Source organism: Schistocerca gregaria, chromosome 3 (assembly GCF_023897955.1).
Source record: "Schistocerca gregaria isolate iqSchGreg1 chromosome 3, iqSchGreg1.2, whole genome shotgun sequence".
Classification (NCBI taxonomy): Eukaryota; Metazoa; Arthropoda; class Insecta; order Orthoptera; family Acrididae; genus Schistocerca; species Schistocerca gregaria.
In genome coordinates this window covers 948,730,081-948,745,850 of record NC_064922.1, presented here as the reverse complement: position 1 = coordinate 948,745,850, position 15,770 = coordinate 948,730,081, and the positions used below count along the sequence as shown (strand labels likewise).

Here is a 15,770-nt window from a genome sequence, read left to right as displayed (position 1 = left end):
GTCGAAGGGTCAGGTAATCAAAATCGCGGAACAGCCACTTTCGTATGGTGGATGCTTTGTGCTGGAAGCAGCCTAGCTATGAAAACAGCTATGGACACAGAGTACTGTCGAAAAGTACGTGCTGTCACACAACGCTACGTGGTGGGCTGATGGTGCTTGACACGATTACATTTGCACTTCACACGATCGACATACTGTCTCACAACTCAAGCAGCTCTTTCAGCCTTCAACTACATTGGTCCTCAGCACAGCTCATGTTGTAGGTGTCGGATTAAGAAACCTCTTTGAGAATATGGTCCAGATTGGATGCTTCAATAGCAAGTGCGGCAAGATCTCAGTAGGTGGCGGGGTGCACAGCTGCTTACTTTTGCGGTCTGTTGGTCTAGGGGTATGATTCCTGCTTTGGGTGCAGGAGGTCCCGGATTCAAATGCCGGACAGGCCCTACTTTTCACTTTCGCGACAACCAAGCACTACGATAAACTAGCGAGTCTCTGAAAGTAAGCCATGCAACGGGGCAAACTGCATGTCGGGCCACCGGCCAATGATACTGGCAAGTGCGTCTTGTGGAAAGCAATCTACGAAGCAGGATTAAGCCGCCTTCGATTACTTATATCTATACCTAAAGACTGACACGTACAACGATTCTATTCGTTTCCCAGGAACTAGTACATCGCATACACGTTTGTTAAATGCATGTGCATGCAGCACCCAAAACGGAGAGATGCTGGGAGAAGCAGCTGAAGTCGTCTTCTCGCAGTTGAACCCCTTACGTTCCGTTATTAATCCTAGTAGCAAAAGCATAAGCATTTGGAGCGTTCCCCATTCACGTGTGGACTGCTATTAACAATTTGCATTACATGATCCTAGCTAAAATTTTGCATATACAATTCCAACTGCCAGCTCGTACACGTTTCTAGAAACGATCGCAAAACACTGAATCAGGTTCCACCGAGACTCGAACTCGGATCGCTGGATTCAAAGTCCAGAGTGCTAACCATTACACCATGGAACCGTGTGCCTCTAGCGGACGTATACTGAGCAGCATCATGTCATTAAACCGGTAAGCTGCGATTTATTACATGTAGCGTCCTCAGGAAGTGTTTGCGTGGCAAATGAAGCAACCAAGTAGGTTGAAAGTGGAGGGAACAACTTCGAATGTAGCGAGAATTCTTGCCAGTATTCGTACATGAAGTGATGTCGAAGGGTCAGGTAATCAAAATCGCGGAACAGCCACTTTCGTATGGTGGATGCTTTGTGCTGGAAGCAGCCTAGCTATGAAAACAGCTATGGACACAGAGTACTGTCGAAAAGTACGTGCTGTCACACAACGCTACGTAGTGGGCTGATGGTGCTTGACACGATTACATTTGCACTTCACACGATCGACATACTGTCACACAACTCAAGCAGCTCTTTCAGCCTTCAACTACATTGGTCCTCAGCACAGCTCATGTTGTAGGTGTCGGATTAAGAAACCTCTTTGAGAATATGGTCCAGATTGGATGCTTCAATAGCAAGTGCGGCAAGATCTCAGTAGGTGGCGGGGTGCACAGCTGCTTACTTTTGCGGCCTGTTTTTCTAGGGGTATGATTCCTGCTTTGGGTGCAGGAGGTCCCGGGTTCAAATGCCGGACAGGCCCTACTTTTCACTTTCGCGACAACCAAGCACTACGATAAACTAGCGAGTCTCTGAAAGTAAGCCATGCAACGGGGCAAACTGCATGTCGGGCCTCCGGCCAATGATACTGGCAAGTGCGTCTTGTGGAAAGCAATCTACGAAGCAGGATTAAGCCGTCTTCGATTACTTATATCTATACCTAAAGACTGACACGTACAACGATTCTATTCGTTTCCCAGGAACTAGTACATCGCATGCACGTTTGTTAAATGCATGTGCATGCAGCACCCAAAACGGAGAGATGCTGGGAGAAGCAGCTGAGGTCGTCTTCTCGCAGTTGAACCCCTTACGTTCCGTTATTAATCCTAGTAGCAAAAGCATAAGCATTTGGAGCGTTCCCCATTCACGTGTGGACTGCTATTAACAATTTGCATTACATGATCCTAGCTAAAATTTTGCATATAAAATTCCAACTGCCAGCTCGTACACGTTTCTAGAAACGATCGCAAAACACTGAAACAGGTTCCACCGAGACTCGAACTCGCATCGCTGGATTCAAAGTCCAGAGTGCTAACCATTACACCATGGGACCGTGTGCATCTAGCGGACTTAAACTGAGCAGCATCATGTCATTAAACCGGTAAGCTGCGATTTATTACATGTAGCGTCCTCAGGAAGTGTTTGCGTGGCAAATGAGCAACCAAGTAGGTTGAAAGTGGAGGGAACAACTTCGAATGTAGCGAGAATTCTTGCCAGTATTCGTACATGAAGTGATGTCGAAGGGTCAGGTAATCAAAATCGCGGAACAGCCACTTTCGTATGGTGGATGCTTTGTGCTGGAAGCAGCCTAGCTATGAAAACAGCTATGGACACAGAGTACTGTCGAAAAGTACGTGCTGTCACACAACGCTACGTAGTGGGCTGATGGTGCTTGACACGATTACATTTGCACTTCACACGATCGACATACTGTCTCACAACTCAAGCAGCTCTTTCAGCCTTCAACTACATTGGTCCTCAGCACAGCTCATGTTGTAGGTGTCGGATTAAGAAACCTCTTTGAGAATATGGTCCAGATTGGATGCTTCAATAGCAAGTGCGGCAAGATCTCAGTAGGTGGCGGGGTGCACAGCTGCCTACTTTTGCGGCCAGTTGTCTAGGGGTATGATTCCTGCTTTGGGTGCAGGAGGTCCCGGATTCAAATGCCGGACAGGCCCTACTTTTCCCTTTCGCGACAACCAAGCACTACGATAAACTAGCGAGTCTCTGAAAGTAAGCCATGCAACGGGGCAAACTGCATGTCGGGCCACCGGCCAATGATACTGGCAAGTGCGTCTTGTGGAAAGCAATCTACGAAGCAGGATTAAGCCGCCTTCGATTACTTATATCTATACCTAAAGACTGACACGTACAACGATTCTATTCGTTTCCCAGGAACTAGTACATCGCATGCACGTTTGTTAAATGCATGTGCATGCAGCACCCAAAACGGAGAGATGCTGGGAGAAGCAGCTGAGGTCGTCTTCTCGCAGTTGAACCCCTTACGTTCCGTTATTAATCCTAGTAGCAAAAGCATAAGCATTTGGAGCGTTCCCCATTCACGTGTGGACTGCTATTAACAATTTGCATTACATGATCCTAGCTAAAATTTTGTATATACAATTCCAACTGCCAGCTCGTACACGTTTCTAGAAACGATCGCAAAACACTGAAACAGGTTCCACCGAGACTCGAACTCGGATCGCTGGATTCAAAGTCCAGAGTGCTAACCATTACACCATGGAACCGTGTGGCTCTAGCGGACAAAAACTGAGCAGCATCATGTCATTAAACCGGTAAGCTGCGATTTATTACATGTAGCGTCCTCAGGAAGTGTTTGCGTGGCAAATGAAGCAACCAAGTAGGTTGAAAGTGGAGGGAACAACTTCGAATGTAGCGAGAATTCTTGCCAGTATTCGTACATGAAGTGATGTCGAAGGGTCAGGTAATCAAAATCGCGGAACAGCCACTTTCGTATGGTGGATGCTTTGTGCTGGAAGCAGCCTAGCTAAGAAAACAGCTATGGACACAGAGTACTGTCGAAAAGTACGTGCTGTCACACAACGCTACGTAGTGGGCTGATGGTGCTTGACACGATTACATTTGCACTTCACACGATCGACATACTGTCTCACAACGCAAGCAGCTCTTTCAGCCTTCAACTACATTGGTCCTCAGCACAGCTCATGTTGTAGGTGTCGGATTAAGAAACCTCTTTGAGAATATGGTCCAGATTGGATGCTTCAATAGCAAGTGCGGCAAGATCTCAGTAGGTGGCGGGGTGCACAGCTGCTTACTTTTGCGGCCTGTTGGTATAGGGGTATGATTCCTGCTTTGGGTGCAGGAGGTCCCGGGTTCAAATGCCGGACAGGCCCTACTTTTCACTTTCGCGACAACCAAGCACTACGATAAACTAGCGAGTCTCTGAAAGTAAGCCATGCAACGGGGCCAACTGCATGTCGGGCATCCGGCCAATGATACTGGCAAGTGCGTCTTGTGGAAAGCAATCTACGAAGCAGGATTAAGCCGTCTTCGATTACTTATATCTATACCTAAAGACTGACACGTACAACGATTCTATTGGATTCCCAGGAACTAGTACATCGCATGCACGTTTGTTAAATGCATGTGCATGCAGCACCCAAAACGGAGAGATGCTGGGAGAAGCAGCTGAGGTCGTCTTCTCGCAGTTGAACCCCTTACGTTCCGTTATTAATCCTAGTAGCAAAAGCATAAGCATTTGTAGCGTTCCCCATTCACGTGTGGACTGCTATTAACAATTTGCATTACATGATCCTAGCTAAAATTTTGCATATACAATTCCAACTGCCAGCTCGTACACGTTTCTAGAAACGATCGCAAAACACTGAACCAGGTTCCACCGAGACTCGAACTCGGATCGCTGGATTCAAAGTCCAGAGTTCTAACCATTACACCATGGAACCGGGTGCCTCTAGCGGTCTTTATGTGAGCATCGTCATGTCATTAAACCGGTAAGCTGCGATTTATTACATGTAGCGTCCTCAGGAAGTGTTTGCATGGCAAATGAAGCAACCAAGTAGGTTGAAAGTGGAGGGAACAACTTCGAATGTAGCGAGAATTCTTGCCAGTATTCGTACAGTAAGTGATGTCGAAGGGTCAGGTAATCAAAATCGCGGAACAGCCACTTTCGTATGGTGGATGCTTTGTGCTGGAAGCAGCCTAGCTATGAAAACAGCTATGGACACAGAGTACTGTCGAAAAGTACGTGCTGTCACACAACGCTACGTGGTGGGCTGATGGTGCTTGACACGATTACATTTGCACTTCACACGATCGACATACTGTCTCACAACTCAAGCAGCTCTTTCAGCCTTCAACTACATTGGTCCTCAGCACAGCTCATGTTGTAGGTGTCGGATTAAGAAACCTCTTTGAGAATATGGTCCAGATTGGATGCTTCAATAGCAAGTGTGGCAAGATCTCAGTAGGTGGCGGGGTGCACGGCTGCTTACTTTTGCGGCCTGTTGGTCTAGGGGTATGATTCCTGCTTTGGGTGCAGGAGGTCCCGGATTCAAATGCCGGACAGGCCCTACTTTTCACTCTCGCGACAATCAAGCACTACGATAAACTAGCGAGTCTCTGAAAGTAAGCCATGCAACGGGGCCAACTGCATGTCGGGCCACCGGCCAATGATACTGGCAAGTGCGTCTTGTGGAAAGCAATCTACGAAGCAGGATTAAGCCGTCTTCGATTACTTATATCTATACCTAAAGACTGACACGTACAACGATTCTATTCGTTTCCCAGGAACTAGTACATCGCATGCACGTTTGTTAAATGCATGTGCATGCAACACCCAAAACGGAGAAATGCTGGGAGAAGCAGCTGAGGTCGTCTTCTCGCAGTTGAACCCCTTACGTTCCGTTATTAATCCTAGTAGCAAAAGCATAAGCATTTGGAGCGTTCCCCATTCACGTGTGGACTGCTATTAACAATTTATTACTTATTACAATTTATTACTTATTACTTTATTACTTATATCTATACCTAAAGACTGACACGTACAACGATTCTATTCGTTTCCCAGGAACTAGTACATCGCATGCACGTTTGTTAAATGCATGTGCATGCAACACCCAAAACGGAGAAATGCTGGGAGAAGCAGCTGAGGTCGTCTTCTCGCAGTTGAACCCCTTACGTTCCGTTATTAATCCTAGTAGCAAAAGCATAAGCATTTGGAGCGTTCCCCATTCACGTGTGGACTGCTATTAACAATTTGCATTACATGATCCTAGCTAAAATTTTGCATATACAATTCCAACTGCCAGCTCGTACACGTTTCTAGAAACGATCGCAAAACACTGAATTAGGTTCCACCGAGACTCGAACTCGGATCGCTCAACTCAAAGTCCAGAGTGCTAACCATTACACCATGGAACCGTGTGCCTCTAGCGGACTTAAACTGAGCAGCATCATGTCATTAAACCGGTAAGCTGCGATTTATTACATGTAGCGTCCTCAGGAAGTGTTTGCATGGCAAATGAAGCAACCAGGTAGGTTGAAAGTGGAGGGAACAACTTCGAATGTAGCGAGAATTCTTGCCAGTATTCGTACATTAAGTGATGTCGAAGGGTCAGGTAATCAAAATCGCGGAACAGCCACTTTCGTATGGTGGATGCTTTGTGCTGGAAGCAGCCTAGCTATGAAAACAGCTATGGACACAGAGTACTGTCGAAAAGTACGTGCTGTCACACAACGCTACGTAGTGGGCTGATGGTGCTTGACACGATTACATTTGCACTTCACACGATCGACATACTGTCTCACAACTGAAGCAGCTCTTTCAGACTTCAACTACATTGGTCCTCAGCACAGCTCATGTTGTAGGTGTCGGATTAAGAAACCTCTTTGAGAATATGGTCCAGATTGGATGCTTCAATAGCAAGTGCGGCAAGATCTCAGTAGGTGGCGGGGTGCACAGCTGCTTACTTTTGCGGCCTGTTGGTCTAGGGGTATGTTCCTGCTTTGGGTGCAGGAGGTCCCGGGTTGAAATGCCGGACAGGCCCTACTTTTCACTTTCGCGACAACCAAGCACTACGATAAACTAGCGAGTCTCTGAAAGTAAGCCATGCAACGGCGCAAACTGCATGTCGGGCCTCCGGCCAATGATACTGGCAAGTGCGTCTTGTGGAAAGCAATCTACGAAGCAGGATTAAGCCGTCTTCGATTACTTATATCTATACCTAAAGACTGACACGTACAACGATTCTATTCGTTTCCCAGGAACTAGTACATCGCATACACGTTTGTTAAATGCATGTGCATGGAGCACCCAAAACGGAGAGATGCTGGGAGAAGCAGCTGAGGTCGTCTTCTCGCAGTTGAACCCCTTACGTTCCGTTATTAATCCTAGTAGCAAAAGCATAAGCATTTGGAGCGTTCCCCATTCACGTGTGGACTGCTATTAACAATTTGCATTACATGATCCTAGCTAAAATTTTGCATATACAATTCCAACTGCCAGATCGTACACGTTTCTAGAAACGATCGCAAAACACTGAATCAGGTTCCACCGAGACTCGAACTCGGATCGCTGGATTCAATGTCCAGAGTGCTAACCATTACACCATGGAACCGTATGCCTCTAGCGGACGTACACTGAGCAGCATCATGTCATTAAACCGGTAAGCTGCGATTTATTTCATGTAGCGTCCTCAGGAAGTGTTTGCGTGGCAAATGAAGCAACCAAGTAGGTTGAAAGTGGAGGGAACAACTTCGAATGTAGCGAGAATTCTTGCCAGTATTCGTACATGAAGTGATGTCGAAGGGTCAGGTAATCAAAATCGCGGAACAGCCACTTTCGTATGGTGGATGCTTTGTGCTGGAAGCAGCCTAGCTATGAAAACAGCTATGGACACAGAGTACTGTCGAAAAGTACGTGCTGTCACACAACGCTACGTAGTGGGCTGATGGTGCTTGACACGATTACATTTGCACTTCACACGATCGACATACTGTCTCACAACTGAAGCAGCTCTTTCAGACTTCAACTACATTGGTCCTCAGCACAGCTCATGTTGTAGGTGTCGGATTAAGAAACCTCTTTGAGAATATGGTCCAGATTGGATGCTTCAATAGCAAGTGCGGCAAGATCTCAGTAGGTGGCGGGGTGCACAGCTGCTTACTTTTGCGGCCTGTTGGTCTAGGGGTATGTTCCTGCTTTGGGTGCAGGAGGTCCCGGGTTGAAATGCCGGACAGGCCCTACTTTTCACTTTCGCGACAACCAAGCACTACGATAAACTAGCGAGTCTCTGAAAGTAAGCCATGCAACGGCGCAAACTGCATGTCGGGCCTCCGGCCAATGATACTGGCAAGTGTGTCTTGTGGAAAGCAATCTACGAAGCAGGATTAAGCCGTCTTCGATTACTTATATCTATACATAAAGACTGACACGTACAACGATTCTATTCGTTTCCCAGGAACTAGTACATCGCATACACGTTTGTTAAATGCATGTGCATGGAGCACCCAAAACGGAGAGATGCTGGGAGAAGCAGCTGAGGTCGTCTTCTCGCAGTTGAACCCCTTACGTTCCGTTATTAATCCTAGTAGCAAAAGCATAAGCATTTGGAGCGTTCCCCATTCACGTGTGGACTGCTATTAACAATTTGCATTACATGATCCTAGCTAAAATTTTGCATATACAATTCCAACTGCCAGATCGTACACGTTTCTAGAAACGATCGCAAAACACTGAATTAGGTTCCACCGAGACTCGAACTCGGATCGCTGGATTCAAAGTCCAGAGTGCTAACCATTACACCATGGAACCGGGTGCCTCTAGCGGTCTTAATGTGAGCATCGTCATGTCATTAAACCGGTAAGCTCCGATTTATTACATGTAGCGTCCTCAGGAAGTGTTTGCATGGCAAATGAAGCAACCAAGTAGGTTGAAAGTGGAGGGAACAACTTCGAATGTAGCGAGAATTCTTGCCAGTATTCGTACATGAAGTGATGTCGAAGGGTCAGGTAATCAAAATCGCGGAACAGCCACTTTCGTATGGTGGATGCTTTGTGCTGGAAGCAGCCTAGCTATGAAAACAGCTATGGACACAGAGTACTGTCGAAAAGTACGTGCTGTCACACAACGCTACGTAGTGGGCTGATGGTGCTTGACACGATTACATTTGCACTTCACACGATCGACATACTGTCTCACAACTGAAGCAGCTCTTTCAGACTTCAACTACATTGGTCCTCAGCACAGCTCATGTTGTAGGTGTCGGATTAAGAAACCTCTTTGAGAATATGGTCCAGATTGGATGCTTCAATAGCAAGTGCGGCAAGATCTCAGTAGGTGGCGGGGTGCACAGCTGCTTACTTTTGCGGCCTGTTGGTCTAGGGGTATGTTCCTGCTTTAGGTGCAGGAGGTCCCGGGTTCAAATGCCGGACAGGCCCTACTTTTCACTTTCGCGACAACCAAGCACTACGATAAACTAGCGAGTCTCTGAAAGTAAGCCATGCAACGGCGCAAACTGCATGTCGGGCCTCCGGCCAATGATACTGGCAAGTGCGTCTTGTGGAAAGCAATCTACGAAGCAGGATTAAGCCGTCTTCGATTACTTATATCTATACCTAAAGACTGACACGTACAACGATTCTATTCGTTTCCCAGGAACTAGTACATCGCATACACGTTTGTTAAATGCATGTGCATGCAGCACCCAAAACGGAGAGATGCTGGGAGAAGCAGCTGAGGTCGTCTTCTCGCAGTTGAACCCCTTACGTTCCGTTATTAATCCTAGTAGCAAAAGCATAAGCATTTGGAGCGTTCCCCATTCACGTGTGGACTGCTATTAACAATTTGCATTACATGATCCTAGCTAAAATTTTGCATATACAATTCCAACTGCCAGATCGTACACGTTTCTAGAAACGATCGCAAAACACTGAATCAGGTTCCACCGAGACTCGAACTCGGATCGCTGGATTCAAAGTCCAGAGTGCTAACCATTACACCATGGAACCGTATGCCTCTAGCGGACGTAAACTGAGCAGCATCATGTCATTAAACCGGTAAGCTGCGATTTATTTCATGTAGCGTCCTCAGGAAGTGTTTGCGTGGCAAATGAAGCAACCAAGTAGGTTGAAAGTGGAGGGAACAACTTCGAATGTAGCGAGAATTCTTGCCAGTATTCGTACATTAAGTGATGTCGAAGGGTCAGGTAATCAAAATCGCGGAACAGCCACTTTCGTATGGTGGATGCTTTGTGCTAGAAGCAGCCTAGCTATGACAAAAGCTATGGACACAGAGTACTGTCGAAAAGTACGTGCTGTCACACAACGCTACGTAGTGGGCTGATGGTGCTTGACACGATTACATTTGCACTTCACACGATCGACATACTGTCTCACAACTGAAGCAGCTCTTTCAGACTTCAACTACATTGGTCCTCAGCACAGCTCATGTTGTAGGTGTCGGATTAAGAAACCTCTTTGAGAATATGGTCCAGATTGGATGCTTCAATAGCAAGTGCGGCAAGATCTCAGTAGGTGGCGGGGTGCACAGCTGCTTACTTTTGCGGCCTGTTGGTCTAGGGGTATGTTCCTGCTTTGGGTGCAGGAGGTCCCGGGTTGAAATGCCGGACAGGCCCTACTTTTCACTTTCGCGACAACCAAGCACTACGATAAACTAGCGAGTCTCTGAAAGTAAGCCATGCAACGGCGCAAACTGCATGTCGGGCCTCCGGCCAATGATACTGGCAAGTGCGTCTTGTGGAAAGCAATCTACGAAGCAGGATTAAGCCGTCTTCGATTACTTATATCTATACCTAAAGACTGACACGTACAACGATTCTATTCGTTTCCCAGGAACTAGTACATCGCATACACGTTTGTTAAATGCATGTGCATGGAGCACCCAAAACGGAGAGATGCTGGGAGAAGCAGCTGAGGTCGTCTTCTCGCAGTTGAACCCCTTACGTTCCGTTATTAATCCTAGTAGCAAAAGCATAAGCATTTGGAGCGTTCCCCATTCACGTGTGGACTGCTATTAACAATTTGCATTACATGATCCTAGCTAAAATTTTGCATATACAATTCCAACTGCCAGATCGTACACGTTTCTAGAAACGATCGCAAAACACTGAATCAGGTTCCACCGAGACTCGAACTCGGATCGCTGGATTCAAAGTCCAGAGTGCTAACCATTATACCATGGAACCGTATGCCTCTAGCGGACGTAAACTGAGCAGCATCATGTCATTAAACCGGTAAGCTGCGATTTATTTCATGTAGCGTCCTCAGGAAGTGTTTGCGTGGCAAATGAAGCAACCAAGTAGGTTGAAAGTGGAGGGAACAACTTCGAATGTAGCGAGAATTCTTGCCAGTATTCGTACATTAAGTGATGTCGAAGGGTCAGGTAATCAAAATCGCGGAACAGCCACTTTCGTATGGTGGATGCTTTGTGCTGGAAGCAGCCTAGCTATGAAAACAGCTATGGACACAGAGTACTGTCGAAAAGTACGTGCTGTCACACAACGCTACGTAGTGGGCTGATGGTGCTTGACACGATTACATTTGCACTTCACACGATCGACATACTGTCTCACAACTGAAGCAGCTCTTTCAGACTTCAACTACATTGGTCCTCAGCACAGCTCATGTTGTAGGTGTCGGATTAAGAAACCTCTTTGAGAATATGGTCCAGATTGGATGCTTCAATAGCAAGTGCGGCAAGATCTCAGTAGGTGGCGGGGTGCACAGCTGCTTACTTTTGCGGCCTGTTGGTCTAGGGGTATGTTCCTGCTTTGGGTGCAGGAGGTCCCGGGTTCAAATGCCGGACAGGCCCTACTTTTCACTTTCGCGACAACCAAGCACTACGATAAACTAGCGAGTCTCTGAAAGTAAGCCATGCAACGGCGCAAACTGCATGTCGGGCCTCCGGCCAATGATACTGGCAAGTGCGTCTTGTGGAAAGCAATCTACGAAGCAGGATTAAGCCGTCTTCGATTACTTATATCTATACCTAAAGACTGACACGTACAACGATTCTATTCGTTTCCCAGGAACTAGTACATCGCATACACGTTTGTTAAATGCATGTGCATGCAGCACCCAAAACGGAGAGATGCTGGGAGAAGCAGCTGAGGTCGTCTTCTCGCAGTTGAACCCCTTACGTTCCGTTATTAATCCTAGTAGCAAAAGCATAAGCATTTGGAGCGTTCCCCATTCACGTGTGGACTGCTATTAACAATTTGCATTACATGATCCTAGCTAAAATTTTGCATATACAATTCCAACTGCCAGATCGTACACGTTTCTAGAAACGATCGCAAAACACTGAATCAGGTTCCACCGAGACTCGAACTCGGATCGCTGGATTCAAAGTCCAGAGTGCTAACCATTACACCATTTTTTTTTTTTTTTTTTTTTTTTTTTTTTTTTTTTTTTTTTTTTTGGGCCTCCCTTCTCCCCACACAGCCCATCCATTCGCTCTCCTTTTATGCCTTCTTCGGCGAGCTTCTATGCTATATCGACTGATTTTTTTTTTTTCAAATTTACTGTGACAGTTAGGGAAATGAAATGATGTTTGGCTTCTTCGCCATGTGAGGCTTCTCCTCCGTAGAACTGAAAATTGAAAAATTAAGGCTTCTTGGGAATTAATAAATTGTCACTCTTGCTTCATACTGAAAAAAATTAAACAAAAATAGAAAGATTGTAACTGAGGAACACGTGCAAGAAGCTTCCACTGCATTGTGTGCAACGAAACCACCTTCCGATATTACCGAGATCCTGGAAAATCATCATAGATGAAAGTAGTTGCTGGAGATATGGGGTTCATCCAGCAGTAAGTGTGAAGCCGCAGTGCCGTTTCGGGGTTCTGTCCGAGGCCTTCACGGCTACCGTAGCGGCCCTGGGGCACACGAAGTCCCCACCGTACTTCACCCTCAACAGCGATCCCCTACTTTGGCCTGTGACTACATTTTTCGTAGACGAGGCTATTAAGATGTTTATCCAATCCCTTGTCTCTGAAACAGAATGTGTAACATGTTACCAAAAGTTTTTTTGTGGTCCCTGCGCGTACATATCTGATAATATTTTGCTCGTTCGTATAATTCGTATTCTAAAACACGGTCATTGCCGTGTTCAGATATAACGTAATGTACATAATTGCCAAACAACCACAACACAGCATTGGTTTTCTGGACAGGGAAGAAAACACCATCGGGGAAGAGTAATTTTTCAACATTGATCTCAGTACTAACAGTTCTGGTTATAAAGGCTACCCGCCGTTGGAGTCCCCTCCATATTTCGGCGTATCCGCCACAGAGAAAGCGGTGGATCAATGTGTCAACTGCGTCACATCGGGTGCACACAATCGTGTCACTAAGACCAATGGAGTGCAACTTTTCGTTAGTGGAAACTACGTTATTAACAACTCGGTACCAGGTTGCCTGAATGTCGGAAGACAGTTCACGATTACTAATATTTTTCCAAATTCTTTTCCAGTCTTTGTCGGGATATCTGCACTCCATTTTGTTGACATGTTCTTTCGTTGTTAAGAGTTCCATTAATTTCCTGCAATTCCTTGATTGTGGATTCGTGACAATACTGTCCATGTAGCTAATCTCTAAAAAGAACTGGCGAATATATTTCAATTTATAATTAATTCCGCCTATATTTATGGGTGGACGTAAATTTTCTGGCTGTAGGAGTCGATACAGCCTGGCTGTAATACTATGTGGATGTTTTTCTATAATTTGTAGGGTCCTCTTTATATATAACGCCGTAGTCTTCCGCCATATATCTGTTAAACCTAGGCCACCTTCAGCGGAAGGTAACGTAACTGTACCGACTGCTACTCTAAAAATATTCCCTGTCCATATAAATCGGCAAATGATACTCATTATACGTTTGGCAATGGGTTTCGAAACTGGCAATATTTGACCTATATATATAGCTTTTGATAAAATGGACCAATTAATTATTCTGATTCGTTGTTTAATGTTCAGATGTCTGGTCTGATTGAGTATTGTGGCTCCTCTGATTGTATCCAGTACTTTCTTCCAATTGTAGGTCATGGTCTGAAGCGGACATCGGTAAAAGGTGACACCCAGAGCGGTGTGACGATCGACGGAGCGTGCCCATTCCAAACGGACATCTTGAAGACCTTTAAGATTTAAAAACGAACTCTTCACCTCGTTAACCCTAGCGCCTGTAGCTTCACAAAAGATCTGAATATTCGTAGTTAATTTCTCTAAATCTTCGTTACTACGAATAACCACTCCAACGTCATCAGCATATGCATTGGTGACGTTGTTAACGCCAGATATCGTGATGCCCTCAAGATCGACATCGAGTCTCCTTAGTAAAGGCTCCAGTGCAACAACATACAGGAGCATTGACAAAGGACTTCCCTGCGGGACGCCGTTGCGAATTTCAATGGGTGGAGTGAAATGCCCATTTACAGACACTTGTGTTTGGATGCCTTCAACAATGTTAATTAAAACTTGCACAAAATGTTGACTAAAACCCACATAGGTCAACGTTCTGAACAAAAATAAGTGGTTGACCCTGTCAAAAGCCTTTGAGAAGTCGATAAAGGCAAGGCCTCCTGGTGAGGATGACGTTGCAAAAATTGCAGAGACATCCCTATATTCACAAACAGTTTTAAAAATATTCCGCCCCGAGAGACAGGTTTGGTGGTCACCTATGATCTTCTCCATTAGAGGTCTCAGTCTTTCCTTCAGTACACGTGCAATTATTTTATAATCCGAGTTCATCAAACATATTGGTCTCAATTGATTGAGATCTTTAACTGTCGCGTTCCTTCCTTTTGGTATTAGCACAGTTACGCTTTCTTTGAACTCGCGTGGAACAGTAACACCTTGCAACACTTCATTTATCACTTCTGTGAATTGATTACCGATGAGAGGCCAAAATTTACAATAAAACTCTACAGGCAAGCCATCAGGCCCTGGGGACTTACGGGTAGGCGAATATTTAAGTATATCAAACACCTCCTCATATGTGATCGCAGTGGTAAGGGACACATTGTCCTCGTCATTGATAACGTTGTCGATACCTGTAGTTCGTAGCAAATCGTTCGCACAGTCTAGGTTATACCGGGTATCAGTATATAACGTACGATAAAATCCATAAACTGCATTTAAAATGTCAGAGTGTTCCGTCAGCACCCGGTTATCGCCCACTCTAAGACAAGCAATAAACGCTCGTCTTCTATTTCTTTCATGTTCGAGTAAGTGGTACAGCGATGCGTTTTCGTCCTCCACCGTTGTCGGGACACGAGATTTAATTTTTAAACCCTCCAGCTGTTGTCGCTTGAGACTTATGAGGTGAGCCTTGATCTTCTTTATTTCAATGAAAACCTCATCAGTCATCTGCTGAGCTGATAGTTCCCTTAAGCATGTATAGTAAAATTCAACGGTATTGCGAGACCACATTGCTCGCTCCCTCCCGTAAGCTATTAGGGATGATCTCAATTTCTTTTTAGCACATGAGGTCCACCACGCAAGGCGAGAGCTGTATTTATGGCGCATACGTAGAGCAGCCTGCCATACCTCCGCTACTGTTCTTGATAGGGCACCCTCGAACAACATATGGGTATTCAGCTTCCATAAGGGGCGACCCCAATACGTTCCTTGCTTCTGAAACCGAATGCTGCATTTCACTGCGAGATGGTCCGAAAAGGTAGTGGGAATTACTTCGATACTACTGATTTTATTTTCCAGGTTTGCTGTGACGTATATTCTGTCTATTCTGCTTTGCGAGCGACTACTGATGTACGTAAATTTGACTAACGTGGGGTATTTGCTTTCCCACACGTCTGTCCACTTCATGTTTGTCACCAAAGCCGCCAGTTCCCTGGAGAAGTTAAAATTTGGTCGCTGATCCTTTTTGTGAAGTACACAATTAAAGTCACCACCGATTAAAGCTTCCGCCGGATTCCCCTTAAGTAAATAGACCATATCGTTCTTAAAAAAATTAGCCCTATCATCTCTAGCGTTGTTACCAGAGGGGACATATACATTTAAAACAGTAGTAGTAAAAATTTTACAACTGATGCCCCTCCCATTTTCTAACAGACAGATATCCTTCACATCAATAC

The 15,770-nt window shown here is 45.6% G+C and overlaps 11 non-coding genes across 11 annotated transcripts; 2 read left to right on the top strand and 9 right to left on the bottom strand.

Annotated features, from left to right (window-relative positions):
• Nucleotides 1-941: 941 nt before the first annotated feature.
• On the bottom strand, nucleotides 942-1,013 carry Trnaq-uug (transfer RNA glutamine (anticodon UUG)). The gene has a single exon. It is a non-coding gene; the product is annotated as a tRNA-Gln (tRNA).
• A 1,125-nt stretch (nucleotides 1,014-2,138) lies between these two features.
• On the bottom strand, nucleotides 2,139-2,210 carry Trnaq-uug (transfer RNA glutamine (anticodon UUG)). Its single transcript has one exon. It is a non-coding gene; the product is annotated as a tRNA-Gln (tRNA).
• Nucleotides 2,211-3,333: 1,123 nt separating this feature from the next.
• Trnaq-uug (transfer RNA glutamine (anticodon UUG)) lies at nucleotides 3,334-3,405 on the bottom strand. Its single transcript has one exon. It is a non-coding gene; the product is annotated as a tRNA-Gln (tRNA).
• A 555-nt stretch (nucleotides 3,406-3,960) lies between these two features.
• On the top strand, nucleotides 3,961-4,032 carry Trnap-ugg (transfer RNA proline (anticodon UGG)). Its single transcript has one exon. It is a non-coding gene; the product is annotated as a tRNA-Pro (tRNA).
• Nucleotides 4,033-4,530: 498 nt separating this feature from the next.
• Trnaq-uug (transfer RNA glutamine (anticodon UUG)) lies at nucleotides 4,531-4,602 on the bottom strand. The gene has a single exon. It is a non-coding gene; the product is annotated as a tRNA-Gln (tRNA).
• A 555-nt stretch (nucleotides 4,603-5,157) lies between these two features.
• Nucleotides 5,158-5,229, top strand: Trnap-ugg (transfer RNA proline (anticodon UGG)). The gene has a single exon. It is a non-coding gene; the product is annotated as a tRNA-Pro (tRNA).
• Nucleotides 5,230-6,007: 778 nt separating this feature from the next.
• On the bottom strand, nucleotides 6,008-6,079 carry Trnaq-uug (transfer RNA glutamine (anticodon UUG)). The gene has a single exon. It is a non-coding gene; the product is annotated as a tRNA-Gln (tRNA).
• A 1,124-nt stretch (nucleotides 6,080-7,203) lies between these two features.
• Trnaq-uug (transfer RNA glutamine (anticodon UUG)) lies at nucleotides 7,204-7,275 on the bottom strand. The gene has a single exon. It is a non-coding gene; the product is annotated as a tRNA-Gln (tRNA).
• A 1,124-nt stretch (nucleotides 7,276-8,399) lies between these two features.
• On the bottom strand, nucleotides 8,400-8,471 carry Trnaq-uug (transfer RNA glutamine (anticodon UUG)). The gene has a single exon. It is a non-coding gene; the product is annotated as a tRNA-Gln (tRNA).
• A 1,124-nt stretch (nucleotides 8,472-9,595) lies between these two features.
• Trnaq-uug (transfer RNA glutamine (anticodon UUG)) lies at nucleotides 9,596-9,667 on the bottom strand. Its single transcript has one exon. It is a non-coding gene; the product is annotated as a tRNA-Gln (tRNA).
• A 1,124-nt stretch (nucleotides 9,668-10,791) lies between these two features.
• Nucleotides 10,792-10,863, bottom strand: Trnaq-uug (transfer RNA glutamine (anticodon UUG)). Its single transcript has one exon. It is a non-coding gene; the product is annotated as a tRNA-Gln (tRNA).
• Nucleotides 10,864-15,770: the final 4,907 nt, after the last annotated feature.